We start from the raw sequence: 17,506 nt of genomic DNA on the forward strand, positions 1-17,506 counted from the left end.
CATCAAGGTCCCTATAAGGGAGTAACTCAACCCTATTCCTTATATCAAAATTAAGACCACTTAGAAATCTAGCAATGGTCAATATTTCTTCTTCCCTTATCCCAGCCTTCATGAGATACAACTCCATTTTCTGTCTATACTCCTCCACACTCATGTTCTTTTGTTGGAGTCTTTGGAGCTTATCCATAAGCTCCCTACTATAATAAGAAGGTATGTGCCTTCTTCTCATAGCACTCCTCAATTCATTCCAATAAGTAATAGGAGGGTCATTGTGAAGTCTTCTCTCCAAGGGTGTCCACCAATACATAGCTTGGCCTTGGAAAGCTAAGGTGGCCAAGGGAACTTTTCTTTCCTCACCTACTTGATGACAAGTGAAGATTTGCTCGACTTTCATCTCCCAATCTAAGTAGGCATCCACATCTTCCTTTCCATGAATGTAAGGGAGATCAACCCTTGATTCCCTCACTTTGGGTTCCCTAATGACTCTTCTAGGCTTGGGTTGGTAATAAGCATCAATATTCATACTACCCTCATTCTTTTGGCTTGGAGAGTCATTGGAACTCTTGGTTGAACTTTTTGAAGAATTTTTTTGACTTTTTCTTTTCTCATTTTTTTTAAAAGTTTTTCTTCTTGTTGCTTAATCTTGTTTATCTCTTCCTCAAGAGCAATAAGTTGTACTTCTCTTTCAATCTTTTTTCTTTCTTTTTGAAGTACTTCTTGTTGCTTCCAAAGTTTTAGTGCTTCAACCTCCTTAACAATTCTTGAAAAACTTTTAGAAGATTCAAGATCACTATCACTTTGAGAAATATGACTCATGATTAAGCAATAAGAATTTTATATGCTATGCAAAAGATATAAAATGTTTTTGGTATTTTCTAGGGACAAAAATAGCACTTGGAAGTCTAAGTGTATAAGTTGCACTATCAAGGGAGGTGAGCTACTAAGAGCGACTTAATAACCAAGCCTTTTCAAGTGGAAATCACTAAACTCCTTTGTGGTATTTTCAATTCCCCAAAACTTTTCACAAAAATGTTTTTGTATGCTTTTTACAATTTGTCTTTGAAGCTAACTAAGTGTGAACAATTAAAGCTACACAAGTCTAGACAAATTAAGGCAGCAAAATAAAAAAATTAAAGACAAGCAACTTAAAGGAAGCAAGGATATGCAACTAGTCGGTTTGCCCTAAGTGGAAGCTTGAAACATATGAAATTTCCAAGCCACTTCCACTAGTACTACACGTGAGTAGGCTACCAAGGAGTTAGATATACCTGACCAGCTTCTTAATACTGCCTCCAAGCTTTACAAATTGATTTAAAAATACAAGAGAATTGGCAAAATTTAAACTAAACTAGAAAGAAAATAATGGTGGCTTTTGTGACCAAATTAGTGATAGATTTGTTGTCCAATGTTTCTAACACTTGTTCAAGTGTTTCAGTCCGCTACTAACCCTTGAATTAAGTTGTTCCTGGGCCTGCACATTGAAAAAATGGTTAATGGAGGCTTCTCACAAGGTGAAAGGAATGGTCACTCTTGTGAAGGTAGTTTAGGAAAAATTTGGTCACTAAATTAGGTCAAATTTTGTTGTCTTAATGTCCAAATCTTTTCCTACTCTTTGTTGAGTCAATGCTTGATCCTTAAGCAAGGATTTGAGGCCACTTCCAGCACAGAAATTTTAATGAAAGAAAACAAGACAAGCAACAAAAGCACAATTTAAGAAGCTTATACCAAAAATTGAAGAGAAATGTGTATATGACAAGACTCAAAGATGTCCAACAAATAAAACTGAAAAATAAAACTCCAACGAAGGCTAGCACTCAGTTAGAAAGGTTCCTAGATAAGTACTAGAGTAGATTAACAATACAAATTTTTTTTTGAAGGAATTTGAACAAGTATACACAAAGTAGTAGTCTAAAGAAAATTAAGGAATCGAGTGAATTTTCTAGTTTCTACTCTTCTCGGCTTTTTCCTTTTAAAATGTTTTATATATATATTTTTTTATTCTTTCTTTTTCTGAATTCAAATTAAGATTACAGAGAAGGTATTTGCCTTTTGTTTTCAAATTTTTCACAATTCCAAGATATAGTAACCGAGACTACAATTTTGTCAAATTTCAAGTGAAAAAAATGATGAAACTAGTGCACTAGTTTTTAGGTTTTTGTAATGGATTCTTTTGTCACTTTTTTTTTATTTTTATTTTATTTTTTTTAAACTATTTTGAAACAATAGGCTCTGTATTTTCCTCTGTTTTTCAGCCTCTATACTTTTAAAATTTGAATCCAAAAGAGATAGTGCACTAGAAGTAGGATTAACCACTTGAAATTTTAAGTAACACAAATTTTTTTAAGAATTTTCAATAGAAAGTGATTTGAAAACTTAAGTACACAATGGAAACCTAACTCTAAAGAAATTTGCTAGAACTAATAGCAAATTATGAACTCAATAAGGTAAAATAAAAAGCACATATAGGTAGGCAAAAGAGAAACAAACCGAGACCAAAATGTAGACAAACAAATCAAATCAAAACTACGTTAAACATGCTATTTTGTAACATATAAGGACTAAACACAAACTCTAAGACAAAACAAGGATTAAAAACCAAAATCTAATGCAAATGAATGAGGTCAAATCACAGACACATGCAAGGAATGGAGAGACTAAAATAAAAGCAAAAACAAGCACAAGCAAATATGTCCTAAAACATGTTGATTGTGAAAGAAAATCAAAACAATCAAGCAATGGATCTATGGAACAAAAGTTGATTCAAAACAAGTAGATTCGAAAAGAGACTCAAGCAAGACAACTAGAACACAAAGAACACAAGACACACGGACACAAAAAGATGAAGAACACTTATCTCCTTGAAGACCTTGCTCTTGATACCAAAATTGATGGAGAAGGTAGGAGAAATGGAAGTAGTGCTTCTCCTTAGCTTCACCTTAGCTCGGATCTTCTTCAAGGAGATGGAAACCAAATCAAGAACACTTGGAATGGATGAAGTTCTCGGATGATGGAGGCCTAAGTCTTGGATGGAAGTATCCAAGCTCAAGGAGCAATGGATTGCTCACTTCAAAGAGAAGGAAGGAGATGAATTTCCTAGGGATTTTGAGGTGAACACTCACGGTGACTTTGAAGAGAAACTCGACAAATATTTGCTCTCAAATTTCATTAAGCTCAATATTGGGTATCAAAAGCCCAAAGCCCATGAAGCCCAATTACAAGCCCAAAATACACAAACCCTAATCTATGGACAAAGTACAAGACCAAAATCAAAGTAACTTCCTATTTTAAGAATTTGCTATAAAACATGGTGTTCAATCAAGTGTAGTCCAAGTAAAAAGCACCCTAGGCCCACCAAGCCCATTGGGCCCACTAAGCTCTGAAGCTGTCAAGTCTTCAAGTAATCTCCTGGCCATGACTCTAGTGGTTGGGCCTTTAGCCCATGCTCTTCCATCATACCATCACAAGAGTGATCCTTCCATCCACCTTGTGAGCAGCCTACATTCATCTATTGTTTATGTTATTTGTGCATGTTCAAGAGCAGCAAGGAGCAAGGGTTGGTGGCGGATTAGAGCACTTAAACAAGTGCTGGAAAATTTGGACAAACAAATCCGTCACTAAAGTGGTCACTAAAGCCACCATAAATTTTGTTTTAGAATTAGTTTAGTTTCTTGCATTTTTCTTTAAAGTTCAATCAATTTGTAAAGCTTGGAGGGAGTATTAAGAAGCTGGTCAGGTATATCTAACCCTTTGGTAAACTCTCACGTGTAGTACTAGTGGAAGTAGCTTGGAAATTTCATATGTTTCAAGCTTCCACTTAGGGCAAACCGACTAGTTGCTTATCCTTGCTTCCTTTAAGTTGCTTGTCTTTAATTTGTTTATTTTGCTGCCTTAATTCGTCTAGACTTGTGTAGCTTTAATTGTTCACGCTTAGTTAGCTTCAAAGACAAATTGTAAAAAGCATACAAAAACATTTTTGTGAAAACTTTTAGGGAATTGAAAATACCACAAAGGAGTTTAGTGATTTCCACTTGAAAAGGCTTGGTTATTAAGTGGCTCTTAGTAGCTCACCTCCCTTGATAGTGCAATTTGTACAGTTAGACTTCCAAGTGTTAACCTTGTTCCTAGAACAGACCAAAAATATTTTGTTTTTGCATAGCATATAAAATTCTTTTTGCTTAATCATGAGTAATCTTTCTCAAAGTGATAGTGATATTGAATCTCCTAAAAGTTTTTCTCAAATTTTTAAGGAGGTTGAAACACTAAAACTATGGAGACAACAAGAAGTAATTCAAAAAGAAAAAGAAAAGATTGAAAGAGAGGTACAACTTGTTGCTCTTGAGGAAGAGATAAACAAAATTAAGCAACAAGAAGCAAAAATTTTGGAAAAACTTAAAAAGAAAAAAAGTCATAAGAGTTCCCATGGCTCCACAAGCCAAAAGGATGTAGGTAGCTTGCATGTGGATGAATACTATCAACCTACACCTAGAAGAGTCATTAAGGAACCAAAGGTTAGGGAATCACGAGTTGATCTCCCTCCCTTTCATGGAAAAGAGGATGTAGATGCCTACTTAGACTGGGAAATGAAAGTGGAGCAAATCATCACTTGTCATCAAGTAGGTGAGGAAAGAAAAGTTCCCTTGGCCACCTTAGCTTTTTAAGGACAAGCTATGTATTGGTGGACAGCCTTGGTAAGAGAAAGGCGACTTCATAATGATCCTCCTAAGCCTATTGGAATGATTTGAGGAGTGCTATGAGAAGAAGGCACATACCTTCTTATTATAGTAGGGAGCTTATGGATAAGCTCCAAAGACTCCAACAAAAGAACATGAGTGTGGAGGAGTATAGACAAAAAATGAAGTTGTATTTAATGAGGGCTGGAATATGGGAGGAAGAAAGATTGACCATTGCTCGTTTCTTGAGTGGTCAAATTTTGAAATAAGAGATAGAGTTGAGTTACTCCCTTATAGGTGTAGACACCCAATTTCGTCCGGGGGCATACAAACAACAAGATAGGACATCAGGTGGCCCAAAAGCCAAATCAACTATTTTTAGTGGCCCGGAACGGACCGTTCCAAAATTGGAACGGGCCGTTCCCAAGTCCAGAACGAGCCATTCTTGAATTGGAACGGGCCGTTCCGAGGCTCCTAAAAAGGCCTAATTTTTGTAGGTTGGAACGGGCCGTTCCAAACCAATCAAAGCACCTTCTTCATATTGTATTTCTATCTTCTCTCTCCCTCCTATTGTATTTCTTGAGATTTGTGAGGCATACTGTAGTGTGAAAGGTCGCCACAAAGCACCTTCTTCATATTTGAAGATTCAATAGAGCTCATTCAAGAGGTATTTCAATGAATCTTCTTCTCTCTATTTTATTTTGTTATCTTTGATAAATATTGTTATAATAAAAGCAATCATGTAGACATTTTAGAGTTAATTGTATAATTTAAATTTCAAGCATGTAAATAAATATATTAATAAAGGGGATTAAATATTTAAATTATTAATTCTTATCACGTTAACTTCATCATAGGGTACCGATTGAGGGCGCTGTAGGGGTGCTTAATACCTTCCCTACATGTAACTGACCCCTGAACCCAATTCTGGTTATCAAGGCCATTATTATATTTTTAAAAACCTTTTCTTTTTCCAATGTTTTGAGTAAAACATTGGTGGCGACTCCATGAACTCATTTTTTAAAACCATCAATTAAGGATTAGTCTGGTGTCTGGACATTCCTTAATTGATGAGATCTTTAAAAGGATGTCTAAACCATAGGTCGCGAGATCAGAAATTTTCGGGTTGCGACACATGGCGACTCCACTAGGGAAGTTTAAAGAGGGTCAGGCCCATTAATTGATGAAGTTAATAAAATAAAAATAATAATTTAAATATTTTTCCCCTTTACTTTATTTGCTTTATTTGTTTGGCTTTAATATTTGTTTGCCTGTTTAAATCCAGCATCTTTTTGAATAAAAATTGTACACAAACCTTTGCACACAATAGTTCCCCCTACACTTGGGGGCATGAGGGTATTAAACATAGGGAGTGGTTGATGTACGACCGACCCAAGTTTGGCCTTGGAGCCTGCGAGCCTTGTCGGAAATCACACTCAAGGTGATAACCGGTTACTCTATCCCGAAATACTACGACAGACCTTAGAGTTTGCCAGGTGACGGTGACAGAGATACTGGGTCCCTATAATGGGGGCACCTTGGGGGCCTTAAGACCAGTGAGATTATAACTGTCCTATATAATGCACTTTTCTTGCAGGGACCATAGACCAAGGATTTAAATGTGAATGTTCGCGGGTGTACATTTGTTTGAGCATATGTGTGTTGTATTTGTTTGTGTTTATTTATTTCAAATGGATAAGAATTACAAACGAATAGATATTAATAAAAAATATGATACAAATTTAACTCCCTTCTATATACTGTTAGAAAAGAATGGCACAATCCAAGAGGGAGGGTGAATTGGATTCTATGACCTTTTAAAAAAATTTTCAGAGTATTTAGGATCTTTATTTCACTTAAACTTTTCTAAGACTAAATTTTCAAATGAAGCTTCTTTCAAGACTTGTTTATAGAGGTATGAATACAATATGCTTTCTTGATCATAAAACAATGAGGTTCAAATGCAATACTCTAATTCAGATTAAACCATCAATATTCACACCCACATGTTGATCAAGAATTATCTTTTTTTATATTCAACCAAGTTATTACACAAAGTAAAAGATAAAGGTAGAAGAAGATTGCACAAGTCTTTTATACTGGTTCAGCCACTCCACATGTGACCTACATCCAGTCCTCAATCAGCACCCGATCAAGATTTTTTCCACTATCTTAAGGAAGAAGGTTTACAAGCACACCACACGTGCATATACTTCAACATTAAAGATAACCACTTTCTTGACCCCAAGAAAGCTCCCCTTGTAGAAACCCACTACAAGAAACCTTACCACTTGAGAAACCCTTCTCAAGATTTTACAAGTATTCACACAGAATAAAGGAACGAATTCACCTGGAATTCAGAAGCAAATCTTAATCTTCCCCTTTCAAGAATGATATGATGATGATGATCCTTTCTCAAAGTTTCCAAACAAGTTTTTCTTCTTGGATTCACAAAGAATACTCTCCAAGATTGTCACAAAGACTCCACAAAAACGTTTTTCTCAATTTGATTATCAGTTCTAACTCCCGTCTAAAGTTTCTCGAAGTTCAAACTATTTATAAAAAGTCTCAAACCCAGATAATCGATTATTTTAAAGAATAATCGATTATTTTGTTCTTCAAGTTTTCTGGAAACTAACCAAGAACAATATAATCCATTATTTTGCTGGATAATCGATTATTCCAGAGAGTTATTTCTGGGATAATCGATTATTTTGGCAAATAATCGATTATTGCAGCAAGGCATCCCATTTTGCCTATTGCTGGAATAATCGATTATATTTAACGATAATCGATTATTTTGAGTTAGTTTTTAAAACTTCATTTTATACCTCAAAATAAGTTTCTAGTCTTCTTAATTCATCATCATACACTCTCTACTTAGTTTAGATATAGAATTTGCTTATGCACAAAGCATACCAAGCACACACAACATAAAAACTCATTCAAAACAATTTATTTTCTAAACTCTATTACATAGCTCTATTACATAGCATTTTCTTGACTTTCTCTGACTTTGTTTTTGTGCTTCCAAGTTGTTGTTGTTGTTGTCTCATATCTTGTGACCATCAAAACCTTTTAAGCTTCAAACTCCTCTAAGCTCAAAAATCTCCCTCTTTTTGATGATGACAACCCATGACTCAAATCATAACAATCCAAGCTATTGTGCTTCAACCTTTCCAACCATTGTGCCTTTAATTCCAACATACAAAACCTGCACAATACACACACACACAAGCACAATACCTGCAAAACAACAACTATACACACACAACAACCTTTTCTCCCCCTTTGGCATTATCAAAAACAAGTCAAGCTATGTTTCACAATATAATCCATATGCATAGATTCAATCTTTGTGACCAGCAATATCCAAACAGATTACAAGCTATATATCACAACTCAGAATCATTCAATTCAAACCAATCAGAAAAATCACAATTATCACTTATACTCAAAACAGAACATTCACACATGCTCTCAAAACCAGAGCATTATATAGCATCTGCCAAACAAAAACAGAATATGATGCCAAATCCAAATCAACAAATCAGCAAAACAAACTCCAAATTTCATCAGAATTCAAATTGTTCAATAACAAAAAGCATTAAAATTGTTCCAAAATTAGACTATTACAACCATATTGAAAATAATTGTTCACCAACAGAATTGAAAATCCTAATTAAAACTAATTATCAGAAATCATGACAGGAATCAATCTTCATCCTCCGGTACGCCGAGGTGAGTCTTGAGTAGCTTTACTTCATGATCAAGATCATCAAACCTGTCAAGAATACCAGAAAACAAAGATTAATGTCTTCTTGACATTTCCATCACCGCATCAAGTTTGTTTATCATGATTTGCTCAAAAGGTGAAAACGGTTTCGGATCCACTTCAGTCTCCCTGCCAGGTTCAGCTTCCACCTGTGGTGGCTAATCCTCATCATGGGACGGAACACTGTCTTCATCGGTTGCCGGCTCAGGGGTCGGGGGTACATCACCTTTGAACACCCATTTGTCTTCTTGTTTAAGCATCCCCATGTGATGCAAAGAAGACTTCTCAATCTTATTCGAAGCATGTAACCCCTGATAAATCTACACCTACATTTTCAAGAATCTTGGACAATAACAGAGCATACGGAATTGGTCCATCCTTCCGCCTTGCCTTCCACATACAATCATTTACGACTAATACCCAATCAATCTTGATTTTCTTTTTAATCACATGCATTAATAGAATGTTGTCTCTTGACATTTGAGCATGGTTATGTAAACGGGGTTTCAACATCCAAGCAATAATAAAAGAAATTAAGCGGGAATTCTTTTTCATACCTCCCGCCAGGAATTTCTCATAGTTGGTGTTCACCGGGTTCCTTTGACAGTCCCAGAAGGTAGTCAGCTCTTCAAAATCCCCAAAATTGAAAGGTTGGGGTTTCTCCCGTCCAGTGCCGCTTAGCCCCGCAGCAGCCTTCAAAGTTGGCCCGTCCAACTTAATCAGCTTTCCTTTCACAACCGATTGCATGATACCCTCATTACTCGTGGCAAAACAGAGAAATAACCTGATTAACTCAGGATAACAGGGGCCCTCCATTTCCAAAAACTTTCCCAGTTCTTGGTGCTCTAGAAGGGTTGGGAAACTGAAACCCTCATTCTTAAACCATTCAAGCTTAAGAGTCTTCGGAGGAATGATTCTTCGGCCAGAGTACCACTCAAAGTAGTATTCTTGAGTCTTCTCGTCTGGAAACCACTTTGAAATCAGTTGCCTAGAGGGTAGAGCGCGTTTGCTCCCCCTCACTTCAAGCTTCTTAGGTCTCTTTGATGAGGATGCCATGGGTGGGTATTGAAGAAGATGAAGAAAATGAGAGATTTGAGAGAGTTAGGGTTTGTGGGTTGAGAGGAAATGAGAGGAAATGAAAGAAAATGAGAGAAGAGGAGGTTTATGCCCTAACAACTTCTGAGTGGGGGGTTATAGGAGGTTCCAAGGGTTTGGCGCGTATTTAACCGTTTAAACGTTTCAGGAATTTTAAAAAACCGCCCAGATAATCGATTATTTATGCAAATAATCGATTATTCGCATCAGCAAAAACCCCTTAAAAATGTAATCTGATATGGATAATCGATTATTTTCAATATAATCGATTATTACAGAGAGTAGTTTCTCCTAACACAGCCCAAATAATTGATTATTTACAGAATAATCGATTATTCAAGTGGCCTTTTAGATTCCTCTACTCAGATAATCGGTTATTTTCCATGATAATCGATTATTACAGTGACTCTTTAAATTCTTCTTGCCAGATAATCGATTATTCTCCAAATAATCGATTATTCCAGTGGCTCTTTGAATTCTTCATGTTCCAGATAATCGATTATTTTCATGGGTTTACTTAAGATAATCGATTATATTTTAAGATAATCGATTATTCCAGAGAAGTTTTGCTTCTCAGAAATTTTAACTCTTCAAATTACACCAAGTCTAATTTGCCACTTGAATACACTCTTCTAAACATCTCTAACTATCACTCTCAAAGCATAATCAATTCAAACATGATTCATTGATTATTCCTAATTCAATTCTTAATTGGTTGAATGTTTCCCTTGGTAGAGGTTTTGTAAAAATATAAGCTAATTGTTTGCTAGTCTCTACAAACTCTACAACACAATCATTCCTTTGAACATGATCTCTCAAAAAGTGGTGTCTTATCTCAATATGTTTTGTCCTAGAGTGCAAAATTGGATTCTTGGTCAAATTTATTGCACTAGTATTGTCACACCTCAAAGGAATTTTATTCAACTCAACTCCATAATCTCTTAATTGTTGCTTCATCCAAAGAATTTGAGCACAACAACTTCCAACAACTATATACTCAACCTCAGCTGTACTTAAGGCAACACAAGCTTGCTTTTTGCTATGCCATGAAACAAGTGCACTACCTAGTAGGTGACAAGTTCCACTTGTGCTCTTTCTATCTAGTCTACACCCAGCATAGTCTGAATCTGAGTAGCCTATCAGACTTAGCGAGACTCCCTTTGGATACCACAACCCCACATTGGTTGTACCTTTTAAGTACTTCAGAATTCTCTTTACACTCTTCATGTGAGATTCTTTAGGATTAGCCTGAAATCTTGCACATAGGCACACAACAAACATTATATCAGGCCTACTAGCTGTCAAGTATAAGAGTGATCCAATTATACCTCTATACTTTGAACTATCAACAACTATTCCTTTCTCATCTAAGTCAAGATTGCAATTGTTTGATATAGGTGTGGCAACCTCCTTGCACCCTTCCATACCAAACTTTTTCAGAAGTTCATTGCAATACTTGCTTTGACTTATGAATATTCCATCATGCATTTGTTTAATTTGCAACCCCAAAAAGAATGTAAGCTCCCCCATCATTGACATTTCAAATTCTCCTTGCATTGTTTTAGCAAATTCTTTGCATAGAGAGGTATTTGTTGATCCAAATACAATATCATCCACATAGATTTGAACATACATTGTATCATTTTTAAACATCTTGACAAACAATGTATTATCCACCTTCCCTATTTCATAGTCATTCTCAATTAAAAATTTGCTTAACCTGTCATACCATGATCTAGGAGGTTACTTCAAGCCATAGAGTGCCTTTTTGAGCTTATACACATGATTAGGATTCTTAAAGTCCACAAAGCCTGGTGGTTGTTCAACATACACTTCCTCTTGTATCAACCGATTGAGGAAAGCACTTTTCACATCCATTTGATAAAGCTTGAAATTCATTATAGAGGAATAAGCAAGAAGTAATCTAATGGCATTTATCCTTGCTACAGGGGCAAAAGTTTCATCATAGTCAATTCCCTCTTCTTGATTATACCCCTTAGCTACTAGTCTTGCCTTATTTCTTAGAATTATCCCAGATTCATCAAGCTTATTTCTAAAAACCCACTTGGTTCCAATAATTGGATGATCTTTTGGTAATGGCACTAAATCCCATACTTCATTTCTTTCGAACTTATTTAGTTCCTCTTGCATGGCCATTAACCAATGTTCATCTTTTAGTGCTTCATCAATGCTCTTAGGTTCAACTTGTGACACAAATGCCATAGTGTTGCAAATATTTTTAATAGCACTCCTAGTTGAAACTCCCTTACCAATATTTCCAATTATGTTATCCATTGATAAGTCTCTAGAAGTTTTCCATTCTTTGGGCAATTGTTCACTTGTTTCCTTTGCTTTCTCATGTGATTCACTCTCCTTAGGCTCTTCATTTGGTTCATTCTCCAATAGGGGTTGATCAAGCAACTCAGTTAAATCTTCAATTTCAGTTTGCCTTGTCTCTTGTTTATTTGACTCATCAAATACCACATGAACAGATTCTTCTACAACTAGAGTTCTCTTGTTATAGATCCTATAGGCTTTACTATTTGTCGGGTATCCTAGAAAGATTGCCTCATCAGCCTTTGCATCAAATTTTCCAAGTTGCTCTTTCCCATTATTCAGCACATAGCACTTACACCCAAACACTCTAAAATATGAAATGTTAGGCTTCCTACCGTTGTAAATTTCATAGGGCGTTTTCTTTAATATAGGCCGGATCAGAACTTTGTTTAACACATGACAAGCTGTGTTAATAGCATCTGCCTAAAAATATTTTGGCAAGTTTGTTTCATTCAACATTGTTCTAGCAAGTTCTTCTAAGGACCTATTTTTCCTCTCAACAACCCCATTTTGTTGAGGTGTCCTAGGTGTTGAGAAGTTATGGTTTATACCATGTTCCTCACAGAATTTTTGAAACATTATGTTTTGAAACTCACCTCCATGGTCACTTCTTATAGAGGTAATGTTTGAACACTTCTCATTTTGAACAAGCTTGGCAAATTTTCTAAAGGCATTAAAAGCATCATTTTTGTTTGCAAGAAACATAACCCATGTGTATCTTGAGTAGTCATCAACAATCACTAAGCCATAGTAGTTTCCGCCTAAGCTCATGGTTCTTGAAGGACCAAACAAATCCATGTGAATTAATTGCAAAGGTCTAGTTGTGGAAATCTGATTTTTGCTTTTAAAGCTAGCCTTCACTTGCTTGCCCTTTTGACAAGCATCACATAGTTTGTCCTTTCCAAACTTGAGTTTAGGTAGACCAATCACTAATTCTTTCCTACTCAACTTATTCAAATGATCCATATGAATATGTTCAGCTCTCCTATGCCAAAGCCATATGTTTTCTTCTTGAGTTATTAGACACTTAGTTTTTGAAATTGCTATTGAGTGTTCTAAGTCAAGCATGTATATATTGTCAATTCTTTTTCCTATGAATCTGATTTCTTTACTCTTTTTATCACATATCAAGAAACATGTATTATCAAATTCAATTTTAAAGCCTTTGTCACTTAGTTGACTTATACTCAGCAAATTATGTTTCAAACCATCAACAAGCAATACATTCTCAATCAATGTTTAAGAGGAGGAATTACCAACATTGCCATGGCCAAGAATTTTCCCTTTGTTGTTGTCACCATAGGTAACATACCCTTCATTCTTAAATTTCAGACTTGAGAATTTTGAAGGATCCCCAGTCATATGCCTTGAGCAGCCACTATCAAGATACCAAAGCAGATTCTTGGCACTCAAGCATTCCTACAAGAAAGATTCAGAGCAAAAATTTAGGTACCCATGTGAAGGGTCCTTGTTGATTAGTTCTCAGCCTTTGACTCTTTTCAACCCAAACCATCTTTCCATTTGGAACTCCATATTTTCTAGAATAGCAGTTCCTAATTGTGTGGCCTTTTTTACAGCAATAAAAACAAGTTGTTTGTCTAGAGAAATTGCTTTCAAATCTTCTAAAATTTTGGTTTTTCACAAAAACTTCTTTCTTTGACTTAAATGGCATGCTCATGTTTTGATTAAAACCAAGTCAACTCCTATCAAAAGTGTTTCTTTGTTTTCCAATAGAATGTTTAAATTTGCATTTCCATTAGTGAACTTTGCAAGAGTGGGTTTTAAATCAACATTTTCTTTTTCAAAATTCTTGCAATGTTCACAAACATCCTTTGAAGAAGTGGAGTTTTCACAATGAGCTTCACTAAAGTTAAACATAGTTTGAAGATTTTCATGCTCATGCTTCAAATCCTCAAGCTCTTGTTCAGCTTTAATTAAAGCATTTTCATACCATTTCAGCTTGTTTTTCAACTTTGAATTTAAGGCTCCTAATTTGACAGCTTCTTCATGAATTTGTATAAAAGCTTCTTGGAGTTGATCATAGTACGGATTGGATTCAAGGTGAGAATCACTTACAATTGTGTCTTGTTCAGTTCCAGCCATCAAGCACAAGTTGTTCTCTTCACATTCGGATTCATCACTTGTTGTGCTTGAGTCATTATCTTCCCAAGCAATGTAGGCTCTCTTCCCTTTTCCATTTCTCTTATTCTTCTTCTCCTCTTGTTGTTTCTTCAAGAGGTTTGGACACTCAGCTTTCATGTGTCCCGATTTTCCACATTCAAAGCAATTGAAGGAGGATGTGCTTGCTTCCTCTTTCTTGTTTGTCTTCTTATTGAATTTGTAGGGGGAATTTTTCTTTCTCTTTATGAATTTTCTGAACTTCTTCACCAGCAAATTGAAGTTCTCAGTCTCGGAATCATCGGAGCTTGTTTATTCACACACCTCTTTTCCTTTGGCAGATTTCAAAGCTTTCAATGACACTCCTTTGCCTTTCTTATCCTGCTGCTCATGTTCATCAAATATGTGCAGCTTTTGCTCATGCTCTCTTAGCTTCCCAAAGAGAGTAGCAAGTGTTAAGGAGGTCAAATCCTTTGATTCTTCAATGGCTGTCACCTTTGCTTGCCATGATCTGTCCAAGCATTCAAGCACTTTCAAATTCATCTCTTCTTTTTCAAACTTCCTGCCAAGGTCAACAAGGTGATTTATCAAGTGTGTAAATCTCTTTTGAAAATCAGAAATAGATTCACCGTTTTGCATTCCAAACAGTTCATATTCTCTAATGAGAGTATGCTTTCTTGATCTCTTTACATCACTTGTTCCTTCATGAGTGACTTGCAAAGTGTCCCACATTTCTTTAGCACATATGCATTGTGAAATTCTAAAAAATTCATCAATAGACAATGCAGATGTAATGATGTTTTTGGCTCTTTATCATGTTGGGCTCTTTTCTTTTCCTCATCACTCCACTCACTCCAATGTTTTTCTTTAATCTCATCACCATCTTATTTCATAGGGACATAGGGTCTATTTTCTATTGCATCCCATACAACAATATCAATAGCTTCAATGAAAATTCTCATCCTAATTTTCTAGTAGACATAGTTTTCACCATTGAAAACAGGAGGTCTATGAATAGACACACCCTCACCATATGGTAAGTTGTTGTTGGTCATTTTTGAAATCTTGAATAACTCTCAAGAACCTTGCTCTAGATACCAATTGTTAGAAAAAAATGGCACAATCCAAGAGGGGGGGGGGGGTGAATTGGATTCTATGACCTTTTAAAAAAAATTTCAGAGTATTTGGGATCTTTATTTCACTTAAACTTTTCTAAGACTAAATTTTCAAATGAAGCTTCTTTCAAGACTTGTTTATAGAAGTATGAATACAATATGCTTTCTTGATCACAAAACAATGAAGTTCAAATGCAATACTCTAATTCAGATTAAACCATCAATATTCATACCCAGATGTTGATCAAGAATTATCTTTTTTTTTATATTCAACCAAGTTATTACACAAAGTAAAATATAAAGGTAGAAGAAGATTGCACAAGTCTTTTATACTGGTTCAGCCACTCCACATGTGACCTACATCCAGTCCTCAATCAGCACCTGATCAAGATTTGTTCCACTATCTTAAGGAATAAGGTTTACAAGCAAACCACACATGCATATACTTCAACACTAAAGATAACCACTTTCTTGACCCCAAGAAAACTCCCCTTGTAGAAACCCACTACAAGAAACCTTACCACTTGAGAAACCCTTCTCAAGATTTTACAAGTATTCACACAGAATAAAAGGAACGAATTCACCTGGAATTTAGAAGCAAATCTTAATCTTCCCCTTTCAAGAATGATATGATGATGATGATCCTTTCTCAAAGTTTTCCAAACACATTTTTCTTCTTGGATTCACAAAGAATACTCTCCAAGATTGTCACAAAGTCTCCACAAAAACATTTTTCACAATTTGATTATCAGTTCTAACTCCTGTCTGAAGTTTCTCAAAGTTCAAACTATTTATAAAAAGTCTCAGACCCAGATAATCGATTATTTTAAAGAATAATCGATTATTTTGTTCTTCAAGTTTTCTGGAAACTAACCAAGAACAATATAATCGATTATTTTGCTGGAAAATCGATTATTCCAGAGAGTTATTTCTGGGACAATCAATTATTTTGGCAAATAATCGATTATTGCAGCAAGGCATCCCATTTTGCCTATTGCTGGAATAATCGATTATTTTGAGTTAGTTTTTAAAACTTCATTTTATACCTCAAAATAAGTTTCTAATCTTCTTAATTCATCATCATACATTCTCTACTTAGTTTAGATAGAGAATTTGCTTTTGCACAAAGCATACCAAGCACACACAACATAAAAACTCATTCAAAACAATTTATTTTCTAAACTCTATTAAATAGCTCTATTACATAGCATTTTCTTGACTTTCTCTGACTTTGTTTTTGTGCTTCCAAGTTGTTGTCTCATATCTTGTGATCATCAAAACCTTTTAAGCTTCAAACTCCTCTAAGCTCAACATATACCTAAACCTCAAAGCATCATATAGGATAGTTTATTAAAAAAAAAACAACAAAAACAAATAAAAAATATAGCAAAAAAATCATGCATCATAACCCTTAGCCAAAAACATGATAAAATTTAGGCAGAAAATAAATATCATGTATCTCCTAGGATAGTACATTAGCATACATTCATTAGAAATGGAAGGCACATATAATAGTATGCAAAGAATGTTTTCTAAACAAAAATCAATGAGAATGATATCTGTTGAATTTCTCATATGTCTTTGCATCATATTTTACGTTTTATATAGATAACACGCCTTCCTTGTAAATAATAAATAAGAATAAAAAGGGAAATCTAATTTGTGCATGTTAGCCGGATAATGGAAATTACTGTAATCAAATGCGAACCTGACACATCAAATCGGGGAACACTTATCAGTAATTGGGGGCATCACACGCCCAAATCGACGATTCAAATAGCGAGACTTTCCCATGACGAAATGACAATTGCCGAGATAGGAGGAATGATCAAGAATGGACGAAATTTGAAAATCAGAATTGGCTTAAATTTTGTGAGCAACACCCTGAAATGATGAAAAGACAGCACACCAAATTCCAGAGCAAAATTCAAAGGATAGCTATATGAACCACTAAAAGAAAGTTTAGAAAAATAAGGCGATAGAGAAATAAAAAACGGCCTCCTTTTGAAAATCCGAGCGTGGCCAAATGGACTCTGTCGATTGGCAGGTGATAGATCCCATTTTTAACTCAACCTAAGTATTCTTTGACATGTCTTTTCAAGCAACTACACAAGTATTTTTTCAATAACAAAGCCTTTGTAGGATTCAACAACTAAGTATTCTTTGAACAACAAAGTCTCCATAAGCTTTAACAACTACTACAAGATTAAATATTTTTCATAACGTATTGTTGTAAAAAAAATATAGTCGTTACAAAAAATACTTTTCTCAACAAAAAAATGTCGTTGCATGTTGAGACGATAAGTGTTGTTGTGAAAAGTTTTTCAACAACTTTAAATGTCGTTGTTAATGGTAATGTTTTGACAACAATAATTATTGTTGTTATGTTGTCATTT

This window comes from Cajanus cajan, chromosome 10, assembly GCF_000230855.2.
Source record: "Cajanus cajan strain Asha chromosome 10, NIPB_CcT2T_4, whole genome shotgun sequence".
In the NCBI taxonomy this organism is placed as follows: domain Eukaryota; kingdom Viridiplantae; phylum Streptophyta; class Magnoliopsida; order Fabales; family Fabaceae; genus Cajanus; species Cajanus cajan.